This window comes from Ovis aries, chromosome 15 (assembly GCF_016772045.2).
Source record: "Ovis aries strain OAR_USU_Benz2616 breed Rambouillet chromosome 15, ARS-UI_Ramb_v3.0, whole genome shotgun sequence".
NCBI classification, from domain to species: Eukaryota; Metazoa; Chordata; class Mammalia; order Artiodactyla; family Bovidae; genus Ovis; species Ovis aries.
Window position 1 is genome coordinate 39,745,979 of NC_056068.1, and position 12,043 is coordinate 39,758,021.

General features: G+C 45.1%; 1 protein-coding gene across 9 annotated transcripts in view; it reads right to left on the reverse strand.

The window, feature by feature from the left end:
• Positions 1-12,043, reverse strand: part of TEAD1 (TEA domain transcription factor 1) — a 268,937-nt gene that overhangs the window by 219,685 nt on the left and 37,209 nt on the right. For 4 of the 9 annotated variants that reach the window (XM_060399881.1, XM_015101012.4, XM_027979375.3 and 1 more), the window contains exon 1: positions 1-12,043. This exon is cut by the window's left edge; it is cut by the window's right edge and continues 36,573 nt beyond it. The exons of the other annotated variants lie outside the window; for them this stretch is intronic. The gene's annotated coding sequence lies outside the window, so the exon portion shown is untranslated. 9 annotated transcript variants of the gene reach the window in all.

The following is a 12,043-nucleotide window of genomic DNA, read 5'->3' on the forward strand; positions in this document are numbered from 1 at the left end:
TGCCAGATCCAAACACCCAACTCATACGTCCATCTCCCCACACATAAGAAGGTCCCTGGATTGGAGAGGAGGTTGGGTTTAGAAGCTTGTACTTGTTCAAATGAGTATTCATCATCAAAGAGTGAAAATGTTTAAGATGGAAAAACACAAGACAGTAATCTGTGTTCCTCAGACACTTCTTTTTCTGATGAAATAAGTCCTGGGCTCCCAAATGTTATCCAGTTTCACATGCCCATCTTTAGCATAGCGCTGGGAACATAATAGGTATTCAAACCACCTGTTGAAGAAGCAGAGACGTAAATGGCTGCTCGAGCTGGTAGTGAGGCAATATCTTGCATCCAACTACACGTAATGTTTATTTTGCTTGCTTGTCTGCCCGCACCATGCAGAAAGGCCCATGATGTGGGGGTGGGGTACAGAGCATCCCCTGTGTCCTACGCAGTGATGCTGTGTCCCAGACGCTAGAAGAGGGCCCGGGATGCTGTGCGTTCGTCAACAGTGGCTGAGTGAATGAACAGGAGGTACCAGCAAGAGCCAGAAAAAAATGTGAGGGCTCCTGGATCTGGTCATCTCATCCATAAACAGACACTGTTCCTACAGGAGAAAGGAATGGAGAACTTGTTTACCAAACGCACACGATGCCCACCATGTGGGCCGCATGCTTCCACACTCACAGGTCCTCAGACATCCAGCAGACTAGACGACATCCAACAGACTAGTAACTAGGACCAAACGGTTTACCTAAAGACTTAGTCAGTAAGGAAGAGACTCTGGGTTCAAAACCACATTCTCTACAGTCTTCACTAAATACAAGGTAGTCAAACATGAAAACTAAGAGAATGAATAAAGTCTAAAAGAACGTCCTAGAGGGGATCCACTGTCCAAAGGAGACACACTGTACACACATGTTCAAAGGTGTGGAGTAAACCTGAAGAGGTTTCCCAGAGGGAGCGCCGGGGCCAACCTTACACCAAGCTGTGGACAGGAAGTGGCCCTTGCTAGGAACTGCCTCTTTAGCCCGTGGATGCTGTGAGAGCCTCAGCTGCTCACCTCAGGATCCATCTCTCTCCCTGAAAGCACTAATGGTGGCGCTTACGCTGACCCCAAATTCCCATCAGCTGCAAACACTTTAGACGCCAGTGGACTTTACACCCAGACCACTTGCAGGGTTCTACTGACTACAGTTATTGAGCACCCATGGGTTCATGTCCCCATCTAATCAAGAGTTAAGATCGATTATGAACTCAAACTGGCCTGGATTCAAACCCTGCCTTCACCATCTTCTAACTGCAAGGCCTTCATGTCCCAAGCCTCAGCTGCCTCATCTGTAATGGGGGATAATACTAATACTCGCCTCAGAGAGCTGTTTTGCTGCTGCTGCTGCTGCTGCTAAGTCATTTCAGTCGTGTCGGACTCTGTGCGACCCCATAGACGGCAGCCCACCAGGCTCTGCTGTCCCTGGGATTCTCCAGGCAAGAACACTGGAGTGGGTTGCCATTTCCTTCAATGCATGAAAGTGAAAAGTGAAAGTGAAGTCACTGAGTCATGTCCAACTCCCAGCGACCCCATGGACTGCAGCCTACCAGGCTCCTCCGTCCATGGGATTTTCCAGGCAAGAGTACTGGAGTGGGGTGCCATTGCCTTCTCCGAGTTGTTTTGAGGGTTAAGTAAAACAATGCCCTTAAAGGACTTACCACAGGACTGCTATGCAGTCAAGTTCCAGTGGATGGTACCTAGTACAACTGGAAGCACTGTAAAATCTGAACATTAGACGTTTCCCCAGTGCACAAGCACACACACTACCTAAGTGTCCTGCATTCTCTACTTTTTTCCAATTCCACATAAAAAAAAATTCATGTGCTAATACAGGGCATATATTTGTTATTTTTAATAGACACAAAATAAGTATCTATTCCTCTCCCCAGGGATCAAACTTTTTAATGATTTCCACATTAGATTTAACATTAAATGCAAATTGATCCATAAAGTCACCTAATTAGAAATTAAGCATGCCATAGACATTATCCATGATTTAATTAGAACAACACAATATGAAGAGAAATGCCGCTCCCTTAGAAGGAGAAGCTGGGGGTGACTCTCCAGCTGGACCAATTACCAGCTAGGATCTGAAAGGTCACCTGGCCTGTCAGGGCCCCAGAAAAATGATAGAGTTAGATTTCAAACTTTCTTCCCAAAGAAAAGAAATCTATAGTCAAAATCACTTCAGTAACTATTTATGGAGCAACCGGCTCTGGGGATTCAAGGACTCATTCATGCTTTGAGGAGGACACAGATTAGGGAATCCATGGCCAGTTCCATTCACCAGCAAACCCCGCCCGTGGAGTGGAAGGGTTTGAACTTTCATTATGGACAATGCTACCAAGTAAATGTTCCTCCCACTCTGCCTTCCCCTCCTTTGGGAGGCCATGCCCCCAATATTCATTTCCCAAAGCAGAATTTTCAAGTCACAGAGTCTCAGGGCTCAAAGCTCCAGACTGGTAGAGCTGGTCAAGCTATCTGATGCTTAAATCATTACCTACACTGCACCTCCAACCTAGGGCTTCTCCCTGATCAGATTCTGAAAAGGCTGCCAAGACTTATCTCAGCACGGCTTGTTCTTTTTGGTGCAAAATCATCTTTGTCCCTAGCCTGGCCTTTTGACCAAAAAAGTGGAAGAGGAGGAGGGGGAGAGACAGCAGTGTGCCGAGAGCCCTCTGGAACCAGGCATATGGCACGGAATCTCAGGGGCTGAGCGATGCTCTGCGTGGCCAGGAACTGTGCAGAGGCCCAGCAAGGCGTGAGACTGACTCACCAGCAGCATCTCAGATATCGGGGAGCTTGTGGGACAGTATCCTACCCTGAATGATGTGTGCAGGACCCTCTCCTTCCCTCTCTCACTGTGGGACAAGGACATCCTCCATAGCATCCTATAGCAAGCCCTTGCATCCTCCCCCATTCCCCGGGCACCTTCTATCACCTCCTCAAACTAACTACTCTTCTTCTATTCTGTTGGGGGTGAGCAAACAGGGGCTGCCGCTCCTGCGGAGACTCTGAAGAGGGGGCTTGTGACTCAGGCCAGTGGAAATGTCACTATAAGAGAGTCACAGAAAGTAACTACAATTCAGCAGCGGTTGCTCAAAAGACTCTTGGACAACCCTCACTCCAAGAAAATCCCAGAGCGAATTTCTCCAACTCTTAAAAGTTAAAGAACTGCCCTTCATTGAATACGCTGATACATGTAAAGCATATGGAAGTAAAATTTATATTACTCAGCCCAAAGCAGGGTAGATGAAGATACTTTAGATACCATTAGGATGCTGGTTATTGAAACTTATGGTATTTCTCCTTTAAAAAGAAAAGCCTGAATCACAGTAAAATAAATATAAAAACATCTGACTTTAGACTAGCCTTGCCCTATGCTTGAGAACCCTACAGGGATAAAACCAGAATGTAATTTACAGAAAAGGAAAGGAAGGAATTGGACTCAGAAATGCCCATACACGAAATCAAAACGTTATTATCACACAACTTCAAACTTTACTTTTGCCAATTAATTCCACCAAAAAAAAGTGGGAGATAGCTAAATCCTTACAGAAGAACCACATCACTCTATAAACATGATCTCAAAGCCCTTGTCACACAAGTGCTGAGGGGGAGAGAGACCAAGGGGATGCGAGAGGACAGTGAGAAACAGGAACAAGGACGTCTTGCCTCTGAAGAGCAACTTTGCACCTTACAAAGCCTATCACTTTCATTGTCTTCTTTGATGCCCCCAAGACAGTCCTGTGGGGACTGTGGAGATGCCCACGAACCTGTCTCATTGTTCCAAGAGGGGAGGAAGCTGTTGAAGGTCCCACAGCCAACAAGTGACAGGTCCAGCAGGTGAGCCAAGGGTCATGTCAGGGCCAAGCATCATCCATGGACCACTAGTCACAAAGAACCCCCAGGATCTTTCCCAAGGATGCTCATGCATCTCTGTATGAGAAGGTGGGAGGAGGCGGTGGAGTTATGAGCCTGTTTTGACCCATTCCTCCCAGAGCTGTACTTTCCGGACTTCACAGCATGAGGTCAAAGGAAAAGAAAGCCACTTCTTCACACTTTTATCTCAATGAAGATGCACCGAGCCAGGCACAATCCTAAGCGCTTCACGTACATTAAGTCGTTTTTACTCTTCCAACAGGGGTCTATGAGGTAGGAACTCCTATTAATACCCCTATTGTACTATTCAGTAAACAGCAAGGTTAAGTAATTTGCCCAGGGGCGAAAAGCTGGAAACTGGTGGGCTAGGAGCCAGGAGCCAGGAGCCAGGCAGTCTGGGCCCAGTTGCTGTTCTTTTGACCATTAAGCTGTCCTGCCTCACACGAGATGCCAGTGTTCGTGAATTCAAACCTGCCACAGGTCTGGGTGCAGGTCCCAAAGAACTCCCTGATATCACCACACGAAGCTTCCTTGACTTCCAGATGTGCCACGTTTCAGAAACACGCAGGTCACCACATCTCTCCCTGCCGCCCCTTCCACCTCCCCTTATTGAGTTACTGCAGGAGGATCGTGTATTAAGGCAAACACCACTTTGACATAACCTAATAACCACCCATCTCCTAGCACTCGGCAGGAATGAATGCTACAGGGCACACGTGCAAACTCGATTCTCAGTCCAGGAGTGATTTCTGTGGGAAGCGTAATTCCATTGTTCTCCTCACCCAGCACATCTTATATCCATAAAACACAAGACCCCCATCAGTCAGGACACTCAGGAATGAAAGGCCCTGCCTCCTAATCCGTGTTTCAGGTACAGCTAGACTCTATCTGGTGACAGAAAGTCAAACCTAAACTGATCTTTCCATTTAAAAACACAGTACCAAACACACACATCTGTATGTAGAAGGCAGCATTTGAACAGAGACATATAAGTGTTTCATATCCAATTCCTCTGCTTACTTATTTATTAGCCCCAAATTACTCCTGATACTGTTGCCTATGGTCACTATAAACTACAGTTGTATCTTGATATTGAGGGTTCTGTTCCAGGCTACCACAATAAAGCAAATAGCACACTAAAAGTAAGGTACACAAATTTTCTGGCTTCCCAGTGCATATATTAATAAAAGCTATGCTTATACTACTTGGATTGCAAGAGTCTGCAAGAAGATCCTGGAAATCCAACCAGTCAATCCTAAAGGAAATCAATGCTGGGTATTCCTTGGAAGGACTGATGCTGAAGCTCCAAAACTCTGGCCAGCCAATTGATTCAAAGAACCAACTCATTAGAGAAGACCCTACTGCTGGGAAAGATTGAAGGCAGGAGGAGAAGTAGATGACAGAGGATGAAATAACTGGATGGCATCATCGACTCAATGGATATGAGTTTGAGCAAACTCTGGGAGATGGGGAAGGACCAGGAAGCCTGGTGTGCTGCAGTCCATGGGGTCACAAAGAGTCAGACACAACTGAGCGACTGAACAACAACGCTTATACTATATTGTACTTGATTAAGTGTGCAATATAGCAGTATACCTAAGAGCAATGCACATACCTTAATTTCAAAACGCTTTGTTAGAAAGTGCTAACCACCATCCGAGCTTTTGTCAAGTTGTAATCTTTCTTATTCAATTACTTATTTAGTTATTTCAGCTGTGCTCGGTTGTCATTGCTGCACAGGTTTTTCTCTAGTTGCAAAGAGCAGGGGTTACTCTCTAGCTGCGATGTGTGAGCCTCTCTTGTTGCAGAGCACAGGCTCTAGGGTGCACAGGCTTCTGTAGTTGGTGGCGCACGCGCTCAGCAGTTGTGATGCATGGGCTTAGTTTCTCTGTGGCATGTGGGTTCTTCCCAAACCAAGAATCGAACCCGTCTCCTGCATTGGCAGGTGGATTCTTTACCACTGTGCCACCAGGGAAGCCCAGGTCATAATCTTTTTGCTGGTGGAGGGTCTTACTTCACTGTTGATGGCAGCCGAGTGATCAGGGTGGTGACTGCCGAAGGTTGGGGTGGTTCTGGCAATTTCTTAAAATCAGACAAGAAAGGCTACTACATGGATTGACTCTCCCTTTCACAAATGCTTTCTCTGTAGCTGCAATGCTGTTAGATAGCATTTTACTCACCGTAAAACTTCGTTCAAAATGGGAGTCAATTTTCTCTCAACCCTGCTTTATCAACTAAGTTTATGTAATAGTCTAAATCTTCTGTTGTCATTTCAACAATCTTCACTAGGAATAGATTCCACCTCAAGAAACTACTTTGCTCATCCATAAGAAGCAACTCCTCATCTGTTAAAGTTTTATCATGGGATTGCAGCAATGCAGTCACACTTTTAGGCTTTCTTTTGGCATTCCTACAACATCTGCATTACTTCCCCCACTGAAGTCCTAAAGCCTTCAAAGTCACCGAGGAGAGTCAGAATCGACTTCTTTCAAACTTTCCTTAATGTTAATATTTTGACCTCTTTGCTTGAATCCTGAATGTCTTTAACTGCATTTAGAATGGTAAATCCTTTCCAGAAGGTTTTCAATTTACTTTTCCCCAGACCCATCAGCGGAGTCACTGCCTACAGCAGCTATAACCTTGCAAAATGTATTTCTTACATAATAAAACTTGAAAATCAAAATTATTCCTTGATCCACAGGGCTGCAGAATAGATGCTGTATTCACAAGCATGAAAATCTCATTGTATGTCCCCATCAGAGCTCTTGGGTGACCAGTTATATTGTCAATGAAAAGTCATATTTTGAAAACCATCTTTTTTTCTGAGCAATGGTTTTAAAATATTCAGAAAATCATTCTGTCTCCAGGTGTGCTTTATTCTTCCTTTTACATAGTACAGGCAGGATAGATTTAGCATAATTCTTAAGGGCCCTAAGATTTCCCTAACAGTAAATGAGCACTGGCATCAGCTTCAAATCACCAGCTGCATTAACCTTGTCTTTGAAGCTAGGCATTCATGGACTTCTCCTCTCCATCTATGAAAGACTGAGCTGGGCTTCTTCCAATATTAGACTATTTTGTCTGCACTGATCATTTGCTGTTTAGTGCAGCCACCTTCATTAATGATCTTAGCTAGATCTTCTGGGATAACTTACTGTGGCTTCTACATCAGCACTTATTTGCAGCTTCACCTTGCACTTTTATGTTGTAGAGACGGTTTTTTTCCTTCAACCTCAGGAATCAAACTCTGCTAGCTTCAAACTTCCCTTCTGCAGCATCCTCACCAATAGTGGCTTTCATAGAATTGAAGACAGTTAGGGCCATGGTGTGGATTATTTCTTAACTTAAGGAAAGGTTGTGGCTAGTATGGTCTTCTATCCAGACCACTGATGCTTTCTCCATGAATCAGCAACAGAGCTGTTTCATTTTCTTATTATCGTTATGTGTTCACTGGAGTAGCACTTTTAATTTCCTTCAAGAACTTTTCCTTTGCCTTCACAACTTGGCTAACTGATGCCAGAAGCCTAGTTTTGGGCCTGTCTCAACTTTCAACATGCCTTCCTCACTTCGCAGTTCACCATTTCTAGCTTTCGATTTTAAACTGAGAGAGGTATGATCTTCCTTTCATTTGAGCAAAGGCCACTGTAGGGTTATTAACTGGCTCAATTTTAATATTTCTGTGGGAACAGGGAGGCCTGAGAAGAGGGAGAGATATGAGGGAACAGCCACTTGGTGGAACAGTCAGACTCACACATTTATAGATTAAGTTCACTGTTTTAAATGGGTATGGTTCATAGTGTCTGAAAACAATTAGAACAGTAACAGAAACAACCACAGATCACCCCAGCAAATATAATAAAAATAACAAATAGAGCAAACAATGAAAAAGTTTCAAGTATTGTGAAAATTATCAAACTGTGATAGACACAGTGAACAAATGCAGGTGGAAAGATGGCACCTATAAAAGCAGGGTTGCCGCAAACTTTCAATTTGTAAAACATGCAGTACCTGCAAAGCACAAGAAAACAAAGCATCAAAAAACGAGGAATGCCTGTATGTTCACTGTACTACTGACTCTATGCACAGACTTGACCATTAATGGCTCATTTTTAAAATAAGATTTACAAGACTTAGAAAATAAACTTAGGGTGCCGGGGGGAAGGATGGGAGGCAGGGAGAATTAGGGAGTTTGGGATCGACAGGTACACACTGCTATATTTAAAATGGATAACAAACAAGGTGCTACTGTATAGCACAGAGAACTCTGCTCAATGTTACATGGCAGCCTGGATGGTAGGGGAATTTGGGGGAGAATGGATACTTGTACATGAATACATGTATGGCTGAGTCCCTCTGCTGTCCACCTGAAACTATCACAACACTGTTAATCAGCTATGCTGCACGTAGCCACTCAGTCATGTCTGACTCTCTGCAACTCCGTTGACTGTAGCTCAACAGGCTCCTCTGTCCATGGGAATTCTCCAGGCAAGAATACTGGAGTGGGTTGCCATGCCCTTCTCCAGGGGTTCTTCCCAACCCAGGGATCGAACCCAGGTCTCCCACATTGCAAGCAGATTCTTCATCATGTGAGCCACCAGGAAAGCCCAAGAATACTGGAGTGGGTACCCAATCCCGTTCTCCAGGGGATCTTCCCAACCCAGAAATCAAACCGGGGTTTCTTGCATTGCAGGAGGATTCTTTACCAACTGAGCTACCAGGGAAGCTCTAATCAGCTATACTCCAATATAAAATTTAAAAGTTTTTTAAAAAAATAACAAATAAAGGAGGTTTACAAACCCACATGGGAACCTCTTCTGTATAGCAAACTTTGGGATGTGGGTCTGTACTTATATCATATGAAGCTGAAATGCAAACCCACTGCCTAAGATCCCAGCCCACTCAGTCACCTGGTGGCAGCAGCAGCAGCTGTAACCTCAGGGCGAGAAGCCATTCAGCCCATAAGTGGGGGACTAGAGCCAGGCTTCAGATCTGTAATGGTCTCTGCTGCTGACTTAGAACAGGGTTGGCAAATCTGGCCTGCCATCTGTTTTTGTATGGCCCATGAGTTAAGAATGGTGTTTGCATTTTTAAATAGTTGGAAAAAATCAAGAGAATAATAAATTGCATAGCATTCACATTTCTGCATCTATAAACAAAATTTTATTGGGACACAGCCACGCCCATTGGTTTGCATTTCATCTCTGGCTGCTTTCCGACTCCAGTTGCATTGCTGAGTAGCAGAGACAGAGATCCCATGGCTTGCAAAGTCAAAAATATTTACTATTTTTGACTTTACTATTATTTATCTAGCCTTTTACAGAAAAAGTTTGCTGACCCCTGACTTAAATAAAAGCATTGCTAGAAAAAAGACAAAACCTAAAAGGAGCCCAGGAGAAAAACACAAATGGACCACTCGATCAATGGTTCGAGTTCAAGGATTCAGGATCAAGGACCCCTGGTACCCAATGAAAGGGGAAGAGACATCAGCAGGAAATAAGTGGCCCAAGGACAGCAGGAAAACCTGGGGCATTTCTAGCCACACTCCCCACTGCACCCCCTCAGACATCCCCTTTATCTCAGAGAGTAAGTGGGGCTGCACAGGGGCCGAGTGATTCTGCTTGTCCTGCTGCTCCAACGCAACAAAATGAGGGCAGGGCAGAGAGAACCAGCTGGAGTTCTCACCAGAGCTGAGAACTAGCCCAAGTCACTAAGCTACAACCTCTTTGTGATGTTTCTTAGTAAAAGGAGGCAAATTACAGTCTCAGTTTGAGGTAAACTAGGAAGTGAGCACAGTAGTCCCGTGTCAAGCTTTTATTAAAAAAAAAAAAAGCTGATTTAGGGTTATTATCATCCTCCTTTTCCTCATCTTCCTCGCCACCTCTGTTGAGCTAGGAACCCCCAGCGCTGGGGTTGCCAGATTTAGAAATAAAATACAGGATGCCCAGTTAAATTTGAATTTCAGGTAAACACATGAATATGTTTGTATTATAACTCTGACCCAAATATTGCTTCTCTGAAATTAAAATCATGAGACAGATTTATTACTAAAGAAGTACTGATTGTTTCTGATATTCAGATATAACTGGACATCCTGTGTTTTATCTGGCAACCCAACATAGAATACAAATCACGCAAAGGAGGTGACCCCTTGATCCCAGCCCCTCCTGGTGAAGACCCTCCAGGAGCCCCACTTGCTCCCCAGGATGGGGGCTGGTCTGCTGCTACTTTCAGAAACAAGCTTCCCAGGAGCAGAACACCTGTGACCTGGGGACCCGGGTCCCACAGGTGTGACCAGCACCCAGTCGAAGCAGATGCAGTTACCCCTGCTTCCCCTTTTCAACCACCAACTGAACCCAACACCTGCCCTCTCCCCCAGCCTCAGTCTCCAGGCTAGATTCCATTCTCCAATCCCTCTAGAAGCCCCTCTGAACTATTACAGAAACGACAGCTTCTCTCTCACACCTGTTCTGCTGGTTACACTAGGTCTCAAGGTATCGTCACACCTGTGTCTCTGGAGAAGGAATGACTCCAGGGCATGGAATTTACAGTAATAAGGAGTCTGTGGGGAGAGGAAGGTGCTCAAACCATACTCAGCTACATGGTCCCAAACAGAAGCCAGAATCGGTGACTTGAGGACCACTCAATTCTCCATCCCAAGGCAAGCACCACACGGGCAGGGATTTGTCCGTCTCACTCACAGCTATAGCCCTAGTGCCTAGGACAGTGCCTGGCACGCCCTGGCACTCAGTAGATAACTGGGGTAGGAGTCACGCGTGAGCATCAACCAAAGTTGAGTGAGTGCAGAAATGTAAACAGGGCTCACAGAAGGGGGCAGGGCCAGTGATGGTTCGAAAGGCCTGAGAGGCCCTTGATGTTTTCATGTCTGAGGGCTGGACCAGTGATCCTCCAAGGAGGAGCTTAATTATTGGATCAAGGGAGCAAGGAGAAAGGGATGAAAGGACAAATGGACGGGCAGGTGGAAGACTTTGAGGACAAGAGTGAGCCCATGAAGAAATCATTTAAGATGACTGCCCCTGTATACGGCTTTTACAGAGAGTATCCCTCAAAAGATGTAAACTCCCCAGGGGGCCAGAACACGGACATTACACATTTAGCCAAGGGCACCTTAATTACACTCGGATGCCTAACGCTGGGCTGAGGGACCTGATGGGAAAAGATATTGGGAGGACATGGAGAGGGGAGCTGAGAAGAGAGGAAGGTTGGCACATTCAACCCTGGGGAGTGACAGACGAGTCCAGGAATCTGACCAGGAGTTGGGACCAAGGCTAGGGACAACAGTTTTGTAGGAGCAGAGCCTCTGAGGGACCTCAACCTGCCTCATTGTTACTGTTGTTCATTGGTCACCTTGCTTCTTTCATCTCTGCCACTTTACCTTTGTTACTCTGTTACCTTTGCTTCATCAGTTTCGTTTCAATGATTCTCAGTAAAACCTAGGAGAGTGAAAGGCCTATTTGTAGTCTTTAAGGACAAGGAAAAGGGGAGGCTTCCCAGGTGGTGCTAGTGGTAAAGAACCCGCCTGCCAATGCCGGAGATGTAAGAGACATGGGTTTAGTCCCTGGGTCAGGAAGAACCCCTGGAGGAAGGTGTAGCAACCCACTCCAGTATTTTTGTCTGGAGAATCCCATGGACAGAGGAGCCTGGTGGGCTGCAGTCCGTGGAACTGCAAAGAGTTGGACATGTCTGAAACAACTTAGCACGCATGCACTCCTTTCATAAACACACATATGTATACTAAAAATAGGATCACACTACACATATTGATCCATAATCGAATTTTCTCACGTAAGTGCTTTACCATCTTTCCATAACAATATATTAGTACAAGATGACCTATCATTTTCCAAAACTTTATAATATTCACTACATGGTTTTTCTGGAGTTTATTCAACTATTCCTTTATTAATGAATGTTTTAAAGTCCTAGTTTGAGTAGAAACAGAATTACCATGTGATCCAGCAATCAAGCTCCAATACTTCAGCTCTTCTGATGCGAAGAGCCGACTCACTGGAAAAGACCCTGATGCTAGGAAAGACTGAAGGCAAAAGGAGACGGGGGCAGCAGAGGATGAGATGGCTAGATAGCATCACTGGCTGAATGGACAAGA